The following is a 15,452-nucleotide window of genomic DNA, read 5'->3' as shown; positions in this document are numbered from 1 at the left end:
GCTAATGAACCATCACTCCTTCTAAAGACAGAAACATCTATATTTGTAAATAGACAATTACAACCCATGTTACAAAATTGACTCACACAATAAGTTGTATTCGAGCGATTCAACTAAGAACACATTGGAGATGGAATGCTCGGATGTAATGGCTATCTTTCCCAATCTTTTAACCTTGCCTTGGTTCCCATCTCTAAAGATGATCGAGTCCTGGGAATCCTTGTTCTTGACGTAGGAGGTGAACATCTTCTTCTCCCCCGTCATGTGGTTTGTGCATCCGCTGTCTATAATCCAGCTTGAGCCCCCGGATGCATAAACCTGCAAGGTAATTTACACTTGGGTTTTAGGTACCCAACTCTTGTTGGGTCCTACAAGGTTAGTCACAATAGCCTTTGGAATCCAAATACAAGTCTTATCTCCCTTGCATTTGGATCCCAACTTTCTAGCAACTACTTTTTCATTTTTACATACAAGTGCAAATGAAGTGTTGCAGGCATGGTAAATGGTAGAAGGTTCATTACATGTTCTCCTAGGCACATGAGGCACAACATTACTTTTTCTAGGCCTACTTCTACCATGCACAAGAGTAGAGCTAGAAGCAATCATAGCATGTGAATTAAAGGCATCATGATCATAACTCCTATTATAATGAGCATTCCTAGAAGATTTTCTATCATTATAAATGAAAGCATGATTCCTTTGAGTACTATTAGCCATAGGGGCCTTCCCTTTCTCCTTGTTGAGAACGGGAGCCTTATGGCTTGTTAAGTTCTTGGTTTCCTTTCAAAAACCAAGTCCATCCTTAATAGAGGGGTGTCTACCAACGGTGTAGGAATCCCTAGCAAATTTTAATTGATCAAAATTAATTTTGCAAGTCTTAAGTTGAGCATTAAGACTTGCCACCTCATCATTTAATTTAGTAATAGACATAAGGTGTTCATCACAAGCATCAACATCAAAATCCTTACATCTATTACAAATACTAACATGCTCTACACATGAACTAGATTTATTTGCTTTCTCTAGCTTAGCATTTAAATCATCATTTACACTATTTAAACTAAACATAGTTTCATGGCAAGCATATATCTCAGAAGACAGTGCTTCATTTCTTTTAAGTTCTAAGGCAAGAGACTTTTGAACACTAACAAATTTGTCATGTTCCTCATACAAAATGTCCTCTTGCCTCTCTAGCAGTCTATCTTTTTCATTTAAAGCATCAATTAATTCATTAATCTTTTCTACTTTAGCTCTATCTAATCCTTTGAACAAGCTAGAGTAATCTACTTCATCATCACTAGAATCCTCATAATTAGAAGTAGAGTACTTTGGGGGATCTCGAACACTCACCTTCTTTTCCTTGGCCATGAGGCAGGTGTGGCGTTCGTTGGGGAAGAGGGAGGACTTGTTGAAGGCCGAGGCTGCCAGTCCTTCATCGTCGGAGTCGGATGAAGAGCAGTCTGAATCCCATTCTTTGCCAAGGTGAGCCTCACCTTTCGCCTTCCTATAGTTTTTCTTCTTCTCCTTCTTCCCATGTCTTTCTTCCCCCTGGTCATTTTCATTATCGGGACATTGAGCAATAAAATGACTTGTCTTACCGCATTTTAAGCAGTTGTGCTTTCCCCTTGTTTTGTTCTTGTTGGGGTACTCCTTACGTCCTTTAAGTGCGGTCTTGAAGCGCTTGATGATAAGCATCATCTCATCCTCGTTGAGGCCAGCAGCCTCTACTTGCGCCACCCTGCTTGGAAGCGCCTCCCTGCTGCTGGTAGCCTTAAGAGCCACAGGTTGAGGCTCGTAGACGGGTAGTGGACCGTTTATCGCGTCGTCCACATATCGAGCCTCCTTCACGATCATGCGGCCGCTTACAAACTTCCCAAGAATCTCCTCGGGCGTCATCTTGGTGTACCTTGGATTCTCACGAATAAGGTTGACAAGATGGGGGTCAATTACAGTAAATGACCTTAGCATTAGTCGGACGACGTCGTGATCCATCCATCTTGTGCTCCCATAGCTCCTAATCTTGTTGACCAGGGTCTTGAGCCTGTTGTATGTTTGTGTTGGCTCCTCTCCACTGATCATTGCGAACCTTCCCAGCTCGCCTTCCACCAACTCCATTTTGGTGATCATGGTGGCGTCGTTTCCCTCATGTGATATCTTGAGGGTATCCCAAATTTGCTTGGCGTTGTCCAAGCCGCTCACCTTGTTGTATTCATCCCTGCATAAGGATGCTAGCAAAACCATAGTAGCTTGTGCATTCTTATGAATTTGCTCATTAATAAACACAGGGTTATCGGTACTGTCGAAATCCATTCCATTTTCAACTATCTCCCAAATACTAGGATGGAGAGAAAATAAGTGACTACGCATTTTGTGACTCCAAAAAGAGTAGTCTTCTCCATCAAAGTGTGGAGGTTTACCAAGAAAAATTGAAAGCAAATGAGCATTTGAATTGAACGGAATGCAAGAGTAATCAAAGGAATAGTTTTGATTAACCGGTTTCTTCTTAGATGAGTCCTCGTCGTTGTCGTCTCTTGGTGAAGAAGAGGAGGCGTCGCTGTCGTAGTAAATGATCTTCTTGATCTGCCTCTTCTTCTTCCTGTCCCTCTTCTTGTGACTCGATCCTGAGTCAGTGGGCTTGTCGTCCCTTGGCTCGTTGAAGAGGGACTCCTTCTCCTTGTCGTTGACCACCATCCCCTTTCCCTTAGGATCCATCTCTTTGGGCGATTAGTCCCTAACGTGAAGAGAACGACTCTGATACCAATTGAGAGCACCTAGAGGGGGGGTGAATAGGTGATCCTGTAAAATTCAACACTAATAGCCACAAAACTTTGTTATATAAGTTAGAATGGCTAAGTAGCTTGAAACTACTTCCTGTGAACACAGATGATTAAAAGAGAAAGCACACAAGAGACACGTGATTTTTATCCCGTGGTTCGGCCAAGTAACACTTGCCTACTTCCACGTTGTGGTGTCCCAATGGATGAGGATTGCACTCAACCCCTTTCAAGTGATCCAATGATCAACTTGAATACCACAACTTTTCTTTCTTATCTCTTTTCCCGTTTGCGAGGAATCTCCACAAGTTGGAGTCTCTCGCCCTTACAACAAAGATCACAATGAAAACACAAGAGTAAGGTTGGGGAGCAACACACACAAATCCGCAACACACAAGCCAAGACTTGAGCTCAAAATGAAGCACAAAGAGTTCACAACTAGAACGGAGATCAAATCACTAACATGATCGATCAAGTGCGTGGAGACGGAGTGTGGGAAACTTAGAATGCTTAGTGAATGCTTGGGTGACTCATCCATGCGCCTAGGGGTCCCTTTTATAGCCCCAAGGCAGCTAGGAGCCGTTGGAGGCCAACAAGGAAGGCTATCCTTGCCTTCTGTCGGGTGGCGCACCGGACAGTCCGGTGCACCACCAGACATCCATTGTTCATGTCTGGTGCGTGATCTCCTTCCTATTCTGGCACAGACGACAGTTGCAGATTCATGGCAGTTGGCGCACCGGACATAGTCCGGTGCACACCGGACAGTCCGGTGCCCCCTGCCGACCGTTGGCGCGGGCCATGCATCGCCCGTGGATTGCGCGGCCGACCGTTGCGCTGGCGGCCGTTGGCTCACCGGACAGTTCGGTGCACCACCGGATAGTCCGGTGAATTATAGTCGTACACCGCCAAATTCTCCCGAGAGCGGCCTGTTCACCGGAGTTCAGCCTGGCGCACCGGACACTGTAGCATTTGCTCCCAAATTTGGAAGCAAACCCAATGTCCCAAAACCCTTCTACAACTTTGGGAGCAAATTTGGAATGTCTACCTTTCTTCACCAAAATGTAGCATTTGCTCCCAAATACACGAAAGTAAGAGACATTGAGTTTGTTACCGGTAAGAAGTTCGTAGGAGGTCTTCTTGAGGAGACGATGCAGATAGAGCCAGTTTATGGCATGGCAAGCTGTGTTCACAGCTTCCGACCAAAACCGCTCGGGCGTTTTGAACTATCCAAGCATCGTCCTTGCCATGTCGATAAGCGTCCTGTTCTTCCTCTCTACCACACCGTTTTGCTGTGGTGTGTAGGGAGCGGAGAACTCATGCTTGACACCTTCCTCCTCAAGATACTCCTCAACTTGTAAGTTCTTGAACTCGGACCCGTTGTCGCTCCTTATCTTTTTCACCTTGAGCTCAAATTCATTTTGAGCCCTCCTTAGAAAGCGCTTTAGGGTCCCTTGGGTTTCTAATTTATCCTGCAAAAAGAACACCCAAGTGAAGCGGGAAAAGTCATCTACAATTACAAGACCATACTTACTTCCCCCGATGCTAAGGTAGGCGACGGGTCCGAAGAGATCCATGTGGAGAAGCTCCGGTGGTCTTGATGTTGTCATCACATTCTTGCTGTGATGAGTGCTTCCCACCTGTTTCCCTGCCTGACAAGCTGCACAAGGTCTATCTTTCTCGAAGCAGACATTGGTTAGTCCTAACACATGCTCTCCCTTTAGAAGTTTATGAAGGTTCTTCATCCCAACATGTGCTAGACGGCGACGCCACAGCCAGCCCATGCTTGTCTTAGCTATTAAGCATGCATCTAGATCAGCCACCTCTTTTGAAAAATCAACTAAGTAGAGTTTGTCGTCTAATACACCCTTAAATGCTAATGAACCATCACTCCTTCTAAAGACAGAAACATCTATATTTGTAAATAGACAATTATAACCCATGTTACATAATTGACTCACAGACAATAAGTTGTATTCGAGCGATTCAACTAAGAACACATTGGAGATGGAATGCTCGGATGTAATGGCTATCTTTCCCAATCCTTTAACCTTGCCATGGTTCCCATCTCTAAAGATGATCGAGTCCTGGGAATCCTTGTTCTTAACGTAGGAGGTGAACATCTTCTTCTCCCCCGTCATGTGGTTTGTGCATCCGCTGTCTATAATCTAGCTTGAGCCCCCGGATGCATAAACCTGCAAGGTAATTTACACTTGGGTTTTAGGTACCCAACTCTTGTTGGGTCCTACAAGGTTAGTCACAATAGCCTTTGGAATCCAAATACAAGTCTTATCTCCCTTGCATTTGGATCCCAACTTTCTAGCAACTACTTTTTCATTTTTACATACAAGTGCAAATGAAGTGTTGCAGGCATGGTAAATGGTAGAAGGTTCATTACATGTTCTCCTAGGCACATGAGGCACACCATTACTTTTTCTAGGCCTACTTCTACCATGCACAAGAGTAGAGCTAGAAGCAATCATAGCATGTGAATTAAAGGCATCATGATCATAACTCCTATTATAATGAGCATTCCTAGAAGATTTTCTTTCATTATAAATGAAAGCATGATTCCTTTGAGTACTATTAGCCATAGGGGCCTTCCCTTTCTCCTTGTTGAGAATGGGAGCCTTATGGCTTGTTAAGTTCTTGGTTTCCTTTCAAAAACCAAGTCCATCCTTAATAGAGGGGTGTCTACCAACGGTGTAGGCATCCCTAGCAAATTTTAATTGATCAAAATTAATTTTGCAAGTCTTAAGTTGAGCATTAAGACTTGCCACCTCATCATTTAATTTAGTAATAGACATAAGGTGTTCATCACAAGCATCAACATCAAAATCCTTACATCTATTACAAATACTAACATGCTCTACACATGAACTAGATTTTTTTGGTTTCTCTAGCTTAGCATTTAAATTATCATTTAGCTCAGTGGGCTTGTCATCCCCTGGCTCGTTGAAGAGGGACTCCTTCTCCTTGTCGTTGACCACCATCCCCTTTCCCTTAGGATCCATCTCTTTGGGCGATTAGTCCCTAACGTGAAGAGAACGACTCTGATACCAATTGAGAGCACCTAGAGGGGGGTGAATAGGTGATCCTGTAAAATTCAACACTAATAGCCATAAAACTTTGTTATATAAGTTAGAATGGCTAAGTAGCTTGAAACTAGTTCCTGTGAACACAGATGATCAAAAGAGAAAGCACACAAGAGACACGTGTTTTTTATCCCGTGGTTCGGCCAAGTAACACTTGCCTACTTCCACGTTGTGGCGTCCCAATGGACGAGGGTTGCACTCAACCCCTTTCAAGTGATCCAATGATCAACTTGAATACCACGGCTTTTCTTTCTTATCTCTTTTCCCGTTTGCGAGGAATCTCCACAAGTTGGAGTCTCTCGCCCTTACAACAAAGATCACAATGAAAACACAAGAGTAAGGTTGGGGAGCAACACACACAAATCCGCAGCACACACACGCACACAAGACAAGACTTGAGCTCAAAATGAAGCACAAAGAGTTCACAACTAGAACGGAGCTCAAATCACTAACACGATCGATCAAGTGCACGGAGACGGAGTGTGGGAGACTTAGAATGCTTGGGTGACTCCTCCATGCGCCTAGGGGTCCCTTTTATAGCTCCAAGGCAGCTAGGAGCCGTTGGAGGCCAACAAGGAAGGCTATCCTTGCCTTCTGTCGGGTGGCGCACCGGACAGTCCGGTGCGCGATCTCCTTCCTATTCTGGCACAGACGACCGTTGCAGATTCGTGGCAGTTGGTGCACCGGACACACACTGGACAGTCCGGTGCCCCCTGCCGACCGTTGGCGCGGGCCACGCGTCGTCCGTTGATTGCGCGGCCGACCGTTGCGCTGGCGGCCGTTGGCTCACCAGACAGTCTGGTGCACCACCGAACAGTCCGGTGAATTATAGCCGTACGCCGCCAAATTCTCCCGAGAGCGGCCTATTCACCGGAGTTCAGCCTGGCGCACCGGACACTGTCCGATGCACCACCGGACAGTCCGGTGTGCCAGACTGAGTTGGACTTCGGCTGTACACAGCCAAGTCACTTGCAATTCTTTTCTTCTTTTCTTTTCTCTATTTCTAGCACTTAGACAAAATATATTAGTTCTCAAAACAATGTACTAAGTCTAAAAACATACCTTGTTACATGATTTGCACTTTTGTCTTGTTTGACACATAATATCTCACTCACTATGTGTTGGACACTTAATCACCAAAACATTATAAAAATGGCTCAAAGGCACATTTCCCTTTCAATGTCGTATGGAGGTATGCCGTAGGCAGGCGTCTGAGGTGCGTCATAGGGGGCGCAGTCAGGAGAGCCGGCGTCCAAGGACGGGAGGCATTCGGGGCCTGACCCGATGTAACACCCTGAATTTGGGGGTATAAAATTTCTTTCTTATGATCATCCAAATTCAGGTGTTACTCTTCTCTATCTCACTCTAGTTTCACTCTCTCTCTTGTTTTCTCCCTCTCTTTTTCTTTTAATTAGGGTTAGTTGAATTAGTGAAGGATTATTTATTTTATTTTGCCCAAAACATATGAGTCATGGAATGTTGCATCATATTGAGCCTAAATATTCTTTGAATTGTTGCACATATTTGATTTGGTTTGAATTTGAAACTTGATTTGAATTTGAATTGAAAACCCTTGAGAAAATAAATAGAAAAGGCAATAGAAATTCCAGGAAAAAGGAAAAGGCCAATTCGGCCCAAAAGGAGCCCACTAAGCCCAGCCCGCGCGCCCTCGGTGCCTGACAGGCGGGCCCCGCCTATCGGCGCCAACCCGAGCGTGCTCACTCCCTCTCTCTCTCTTTCGCTGCTCTGTGGGGCCGAGCTGTCGGCGCCGTTCTTTCCCCCCCATGCGCCCACTCTCTCTCTCTGTCCCTCCGTCCCCACCTGTTAGCCGTCCCTAACCTCTCGCCCACGATCTCCTCGCCGTGGACGCGCCCACGTCCACGCGTTCTCAGGCCACGTCCTCACGCCCGTGCCCCTTTTGAGCCCCACGCCCTGCTCGCCCACCTCCCCTCGTTTATTCGCGCCCTCTGCCAAACCCCCTCGCCCTCTCTCTCGCTCTACCCACGCGAGCAGAGAGCTCTGCCACCGCCCGACGTCGACTGCTGCCCGTTCTGCGGTCACCGTCGCGTCTGTGCCCCGTCCTGTGCCACGATGAGTTCTGCCTCACCGTCAGCTGCTCGGGACACCCTTCGGTGTGCCCTTCCCCTCTCTGTTTCGTCCGGTCCGCGCTCACCGGAGCGATTCTTGCGCAGCCGGAGCCCCACCGCCGTCGCCCCATCCTATCCTTGCGCCACCACCATTGCTTCGTGATCCCAGCGCTTCCCCTCAAGGTGAGCAACCCACTCGTACCCTTAATTTGGTCGTTACTGCTCTGTTGCTCGTGCGATTGCTCGCTGGAGCTGTCCCGCGCCACCGTTAGCTCGCCTTGTCGTGTGCAGCACCCTCTGGTGCTCCCGCACCGGCATGAGGGCCATGGCCGAGTCCGCCAGACTGCCCTGAACACGCCCGAGCTAGCCCCCAAGCCTCTGGAGCCCCACTGTGGCCAACCTCCTTGTCTGCGGCGAGCCCTCGCCGCGGGACCGAGCGGCGCCACCCCGCCTGTGTCGGCCCCTGGCCGTTAGATCTCGGGCATCCGTCCGAGATCGGGTGGTTTAGACTTAACCCGAGCGGATCTAATCCCAGTCCTCCGATCTAGATCTGATCGCCTCTTTCTCTCCCCCTCACCCACGCCCCTGCCCCTGGGCCTAGCTGGTCAGCCCTCCCTGGCTCACTGACGCTCTAGCCCCGCCTGTCAGCCACGTCCACGCGCGCGCCCGCGCGATCTAATCCTGGTCGTTGATCTCTGATCCGATGGATAAGGTTACCCCGTACCCCTTCGGGTGTAAGTTTTGCTTAAGAAACCCCCTAGTTTTAAGAAATCAACTCGTCGTCCTCTGTTTTAGCGCACAGGCCCCTGGCTTCTTTTGAATAGTCCCCTGTAATTTTATTTAATCACATATTTAGCCCTAATTTCATATTTCAAACTTCAAAACTTGTTTATTTCATATCTTTTTCACATGAACTCCAAATTTAAAGGTTCAAATTGCAAAATGTTCATAAAATTATTCTCTGTTCAAATAAAATATGACCAGCCATAATCTGTATACTTTAATTTTACACTTAGAATATAGGATTAAAGTATATGTTGATTTATCTATTTAATGAAATAAATAAAAGGAGAATCCTAGGAGTTAAAGTATATTTAATCTTGTGAGGTTAATAATATGTACTACATGAATTCACCTTTGGTTTAACTTTTAGGTCTTAATAAAATGAATAGAATCAGGTTATGTAATTATGGATAACACTTAAAGAATAATCAAATTCCTAAATGAGAGTAGTTCATCTTATAATTTAATCTTTTCTTTGTTTAATTGCTACTTTACTTTTTTAGCTATGTTCCAACACTTAGAGAGTAATCAATCCCAAATTAAGATTAGTCCATTTTATAAGTTGATCTAATTCTCTTTTATTTAATACTATACCTTTTGAGATGTTTTCTAATGTTGGTATATGTTTGATGTGATGTTCATTTGTACTTTCCAAATGTATTGAATGTGTGATCGCTTTATTTAGACAACGAGCAGCTCGTGGTTCCTGAGTGTGTTGCCGAAGATCCCTCTGAGCAACAACCTGGTGAAGGCAAGTGTCCTCAGACCTATCATCTCCTACTTTACTTCATAATTCACTGTCCCGCATTATATTATTGAAACTTAAGGATTGACTAGTATGTATTTACCTTACCCTTGTTTACCTTTTTGGGTTAATCATGCTTAGCTTATGCTATTGCTTTAACTTAATCAATGAACATGATGTGATTATTTATGATACGATGATGTTATCCCGATGAGGTTCTTGTGATTACTTTAGGGGACTCAGGCTGTTTCCTGAGTGCCTCTCCGTAAGGACCTGTTTGGGGAGTGACAACCCGGGATAACAGTGCAACCATGATGGTGGAATGGGACGCCCTTAGCTGATTAATTAGAGGAACCAGAGGAGTAGTTGGCTTCACCGTAGGGCCGTCAATGGGGTCTAGGCACAGTACTTGCTCTGCCGAGGCTGGTTGCAGAGGTTCTTTGATTTCGTTTTGTTAGTCACCCTTCCTCTAGGGATATGTACTGTGTTTATCAAACTAGAGAAACCTAACGGGCGGCTATGACCTCTGGGAAATCTTTGTAAAGTCTACATAGTGAGACCCTGCTAGGTCACCTTGGTAGTGATCAATGGGGAGGCTAGAACCCCGGGCAGAATGGGAATCACGGCTTGTGGGTAAAGTGTGCGACCTTTGCAGAGTGTTAGAAACTGGTATATCAGCCATACTCATGGTTAAGAGCAGCCTTGGGATCCTCTTCGATTAGAAGAACTTTGGTTACTTTTATGATGATGGTTAATAATGTTGTTTATAATTCTGATCTATGGTATTTCCTCTTGGAGGGAGTACTTCTGGGTAATAACTGGGTTTATTATTAAAATTTGGCTCTACTTATAGTAATAAAACTTGACCAACTAAAAGTAACTGCTTAACCTTAACTCCACATACAGCTAGTCCACTTTAGCCAAACGGGACATTTGCTGAGTACGTTGATGTGTACTCACCCTTGCTTTATAAACCACCCCACCCCAGGTTGTCCCCACTGTACTCAGTGCTCAGGAGGTGAAGCTGGCAAAATGGAGGACTTTGAGGAGTTCCAGGACTACGACGAGTTCTAGTTTACTTTAGTGGCAAACCCCTAGTCAGCTGCCTGTGTAGGCTTATCTTCTACGTTTCGTTACTCCGCACTTTGATGTTAATGTTGAACACTATGGATATGTATTAGACTCGGTGGATGTCTCAAACATCTTGATGTAATTAAGTATCTTTTCGTTATTTAATTCGAGCATTGTGTGATGATGTCCAATTATGTAATCGTTGTGTACGTGAGTTCTGATCCTGGCACGTACATGGTTCGCATTCGATTTACCTTTCAAAACCGGGTGTAACACCCGACAACATGGAGATGGTTCTGGTCTAGCGGTTGTATAAGGACGGCAAACCCTGGACGCCACCTCGGCCGGTGGAACCTCCACGGGTGGAGCTGCCACCCCCGCGTCTGCCCATGCGGGGGCGACGACCTCCATCGGCGGTGGCAACCATACAAGGGGCCACAAGGGCCATGGTAGGAGGGTGAGTGGGGCCCCGGTCGACAAAGTACGAGGGGCCTAGCCCCTGGAAGACGCCTGACCGCTGGGAGGAGCGTTGTAGAGTGCCAGGGCTGGAGCGGGTGCCTCAATCGCCATGGTGAGTTCCTCGAGGAGAAGCTCGTTCCTCTTGATGAGAGCCTTCAGGTAGCCGTCGCGGGGGCTGAGGCCACACAGGAGGTTTAGCACCAAGGTACGGTCGAGAATCGGCTCGTCGAGGTTGCGGAGGGAGTCTGGCATGCCCTTCATATGGCGGCAGTACTCCCACATGGATGGGTCCCCCTGAGAGAACTGATGGAACTGGGCGTCGAGGTGAAGGGCCTGAACGTCCTAGTTCCTAAGAAACTGTTTCTCGAGGGTGAGCCATGCTTGATAGTGCAAGTCGCCTAGAGGGGGGTGAATAGGCGAAACCTGGAAATTATATACTTTGAACACGCACTTCACCCCAGGTTTAGCGTTAGAAATAAACAATCTTGAAATCGGAGTGCGGAAGATAGTTCCTCTTGCTATGAGTTGCTAAAACAATACAAATAACTTTGGGAGCAAACTCAAAACAATATTAGCAAGGGAACTTTAGAGAGAGGAGAGGGAAGAAACAAATCGAGTGATGAACATCAACACAAATAAACACAGCGATTTGTTTTCCGAGGTTCGGTTCCAAGGAACCTACTCCCCGTTGCGGAGGCCACAAAGGTCAGGTCTATTCCAACCCTTCCCTCTCTCAATCGGTCACTTAGACCGGTCGAGCGTTTCTTCTTAATCACACGGGTCACTAAGACCCCGTAAGGATCACCACACAATTAGGTGTCTCTTGCTAGCTTTACAAAGCACTTACAAGAATTAGAGTGAGAAGAAGAAACCAATCCAAGCAACAAGAGCAACAAAGAAAACACAAAACACCCTATCTCAAGTCACTAAGCACTTGAGTTGATTTTGAAGCTTGGGGAGGATTTGATCTTTTGATTGTGTCTTGGAGTGTATGATTTTGTTCTTATATTGAATGAGAAGTGTAGGATGCTTTGGATGGATTGAATGGAGGTGGTTGGGGGTGTTTATAGCCCCAACCACTATTCCACCCGTTGCTGTCGATGGGCACACCGGATAGTCCAGTGATGCACCGGACATGGCACTGTTCAGTGTCCGGTGCATGCCTTGTCAGCCAACCGTTGGGGTTTGGAGCTGCCGACCGTTGAAGTCCTTTGTCCTCTTCCAGCACTAGACAGTCCGGTGGCACACCGGACATTCCGGTGCGTTCTGACTTTGCAGACTGACTTCTGACTTCTACACTGATCAGTGTTCACTGTTCAGCGCAGTCGACCGTTGGGCGAAGTTGACCGTTGCTCAGTTGGCTCACTAGACAGTCTGGTGGCACACCGGACAGTCCAGTGAATTTTAGTAGATTGGCTCTGAGAAAACCCGAGAGTGGCTAGTTCGCGAGGTGCCTTGGCCTGGGCACTAGACAGTGTCCGGTGCGCCACTTGGCTGCACCAATACTTGTTTTGCCCCATACTTTGTAGAGTTCCCCCAACTTGTTTTCTTTGTTGGTTTATGTTGAACTTTATGCACATGAGATAAACAACAACTAGACACACTAGTTAGTTCACGTGGTTTGTGATGAACGTCAAACGCCAAAATCGATTGTAGGAAATGTTTAAGCCCATTTCCCTTTCAATCTCCCCCCTTTTGGGTGATTGATGCCAACACAAACCAAAGCAAATATAAAGTGTAGGAATGTAACTAGTTTGTAATTTTGACAGATGTGCATAAGTTACTTTGAGTTAAACCAATTGAAAGTATTTCTAAATATACATGGTTGCTTTCTTCTAGTTTAACAATTTGGACCACATTTACACCGCTTTGGTTGTTTTTGCAAATCATTTGGAAAAGTTTTTTCAAATTCTTTTGCAAATAGCAAATGGTATAAGAGTATGGTTTCAAAAGGTATTTTCAAGATTTTGAAAAATTCTCCCCTGTTTCAAATGCTTTTCATTTGGCTAAATAAAAGCTCCCCCTGAAGAAGTTCTCCTCTTAGCTGTCAAGAGGGTTTTTGTAATTTGAATAAATTCTCCCTCTTTTTGAAACAGTTTTTGAAAATGGGGTGGTGGTGCGGTCCTTTTGCTTTGGGCCTACTAATTCTCCCCATTTGGTATTAATGGCCAAAAACGAAGAAACTTGAGAGGCATAATATTTTCTCCTTCTTTTAAAGAATGTGAGTGAAAGTTTATGAGTAGGGCAAAGGGCAAATGATATCGATAGAGTTGTAGTGGAAGCCTTGCCTTTGCCAAATACTCCATTTCCCTTTCAATCTAAGACTAAGGACAAAAATTCACTTGGAAATACATTAGTCTTAGCGTTGGCACAAGAAGAATAAGAAATATGCATCTGTACTAAATGAAACAGACATGATCAAAGGTATATAAATGAGCTATGTGTGCAATGTTTCAATCAAAGTCCCGAAAATCTAAGATGTTTAGCTCATTCCTAAGCTTGCTAAAAGTCTTTTCATCTAGGGGCTTAGAAAAGATATCGGCTAATTGGTTGTGGGGTGCTAACATAAGCAATTTCGATATCCCCTTTTGTTGGTGATCTCTCAAAAAGTGATATCGGATGTCTATGTGCTTAGTGCGGCTGTGTTTAACGGGATTATCCGCCATGCGGATTGCGCTCTCATTATCACATAGGAGAGGGACTTTGCTCAACTTGTAGCCATAGTCCCTAAGGGTTTGCCTCATCCAGAGTAATTGTGCACAACAATGTCCTGCAGCAATATACTCGGCTTCGGTGGTGGATAGAGCTACTGAGTTTTGTTTCTTTGAAGCCCAAGACACCAGGAATCTCCCCAGAAACTGACAAATCCCTTATGTGCTCTTCCTATCAATTTTACATCCGACATAATCGGCATCGAAATACCCAATTAAATTAAAGGTAGATCCGTTGGGGTACCAAAGCCTAAACTTAGGAGTGTAAACTAAATATCTCATGATTCTTTTCATAGCCCTAAGGTGAACTTCCTTAGGATTTGCTTGGAACCTTGCACACATGCATATAGAAAGCATAATATCCGGTCGTGAAGCACATAAATAGAGTAAAGAACCTATCATCGATCGGTATACCTTTTGATCTACGGATTTACCTCCCGTGTCGAGATCGAGAAGCCCATTTGTTCCCATGGGTGTATTGACGGGCTTGTCATTCTTCATTCCAAACTTCTTGAGTATATCTTAAATGTACTTAGTTTGGCAGATGAAGGTGCCTTCTTGGAGTTGCTTGATTTAGAATCTAAGGAAATACTTCAACTCCCCCATCATAGACACCTCAAATTTATGTATCATAATCCTACTAAACTCTTCACAACATGACTTGTTAGTAGACCCAAATATAATATATTCAACATAAATTAGTCAAATGAACAAGTCTTCAGCAATTGTTTTAGTGAAGAGAGTAGGGTCAGATTTACCAACTTTGAAGCCATTAGTGATAAGAAAGTCTCTCAGGCATTCATACCATGCTCTTGGGGCTTGCTTGAGCCCATAAAGCGCCTTTGAGAGCTTATAAACATGTGTAGGATACTCACTATCTTCAAAGCCGGGAGGTTGCTCAACATATACCTCTTCCTTGATAGGGCCATTGAGGAAGACACTCTTCACGTCCATTTGATATAACTTAAAGCCATGGTAAGTAGCATAGGCAAGTAATATACGAATTGACTCAAGCCTAGCTACGGGTGCATAGGTTTCATCGAAATCCAAACATTCGACTTATGAATATCCTTTGTCAACAAGTCAGGCTTTGTTTCTAGTCACCACACCATGCTCATCTTGCTTGTTGCGGAATACCCACTTGGTACCTACAACATTTTGGTTAGGACGTGGAACTAAATGCCATACCTCATTCCTTGTGAAGTTGTTGAGCTCCTCTTGCATTGCCACCACCTAGTCTGGATCTCTAAGTGCATCCTCTATCCTGTGTGGCTCAATAGAAGACACAAAAGAGTAATGTTCATAAAAATGAGCAACTCGAGATCTAGTGGTTACCCCCTTGTGAATGTCACCAAGAATGGAGTTGACAGGGTTATCTCGTTGAATTGCTTGGTGGACTCTTGGGTGCGGTGGTCTTTGATCCTGAATTTCTTGATCATCTTCTTTGTCTTGATCATTTTTATCTCCCCCTTGATCATTGTCCTCCTCTTGAGGTGGCTCATCGTCTTGATCTTGATCCTCGTCCTCTTGAGCCATTTCCTCATCTTGAGTTGGTGGAGATGCTTGTATGGAAGATGATGGTTGATCTTGTACATGTGAAGTCTCTTCAGATTCTTTTGGACACACATCCCCAATGGACATGTTCCTTAGCGCAACGCATGGAGCCTCTTTATCATCTAATTCGTCAAGATCAACTTGCTCCACTTGGGAGCCATTAGTCTCATCAAACA

The sequence above is a fragment of the Zea mays genome, chromosome 1, assembly GCF_902167145.1.
Source record: "Zea mays cultivar B73 chromosome 1, Zm-B73-REFERENCE-NAM-5.0, whole genome shotgun sequence".
In the NCBI taxonomy this organism is placed as follows: domain Eukaryota; kingdom Viridiplantae; phylum Streptophyta; class Magnoliopsida; order Poales; family Poaceae; genus Zea; species Zea mays.
Note: the sequence above shows the minus strand (reverse complement) of the source record.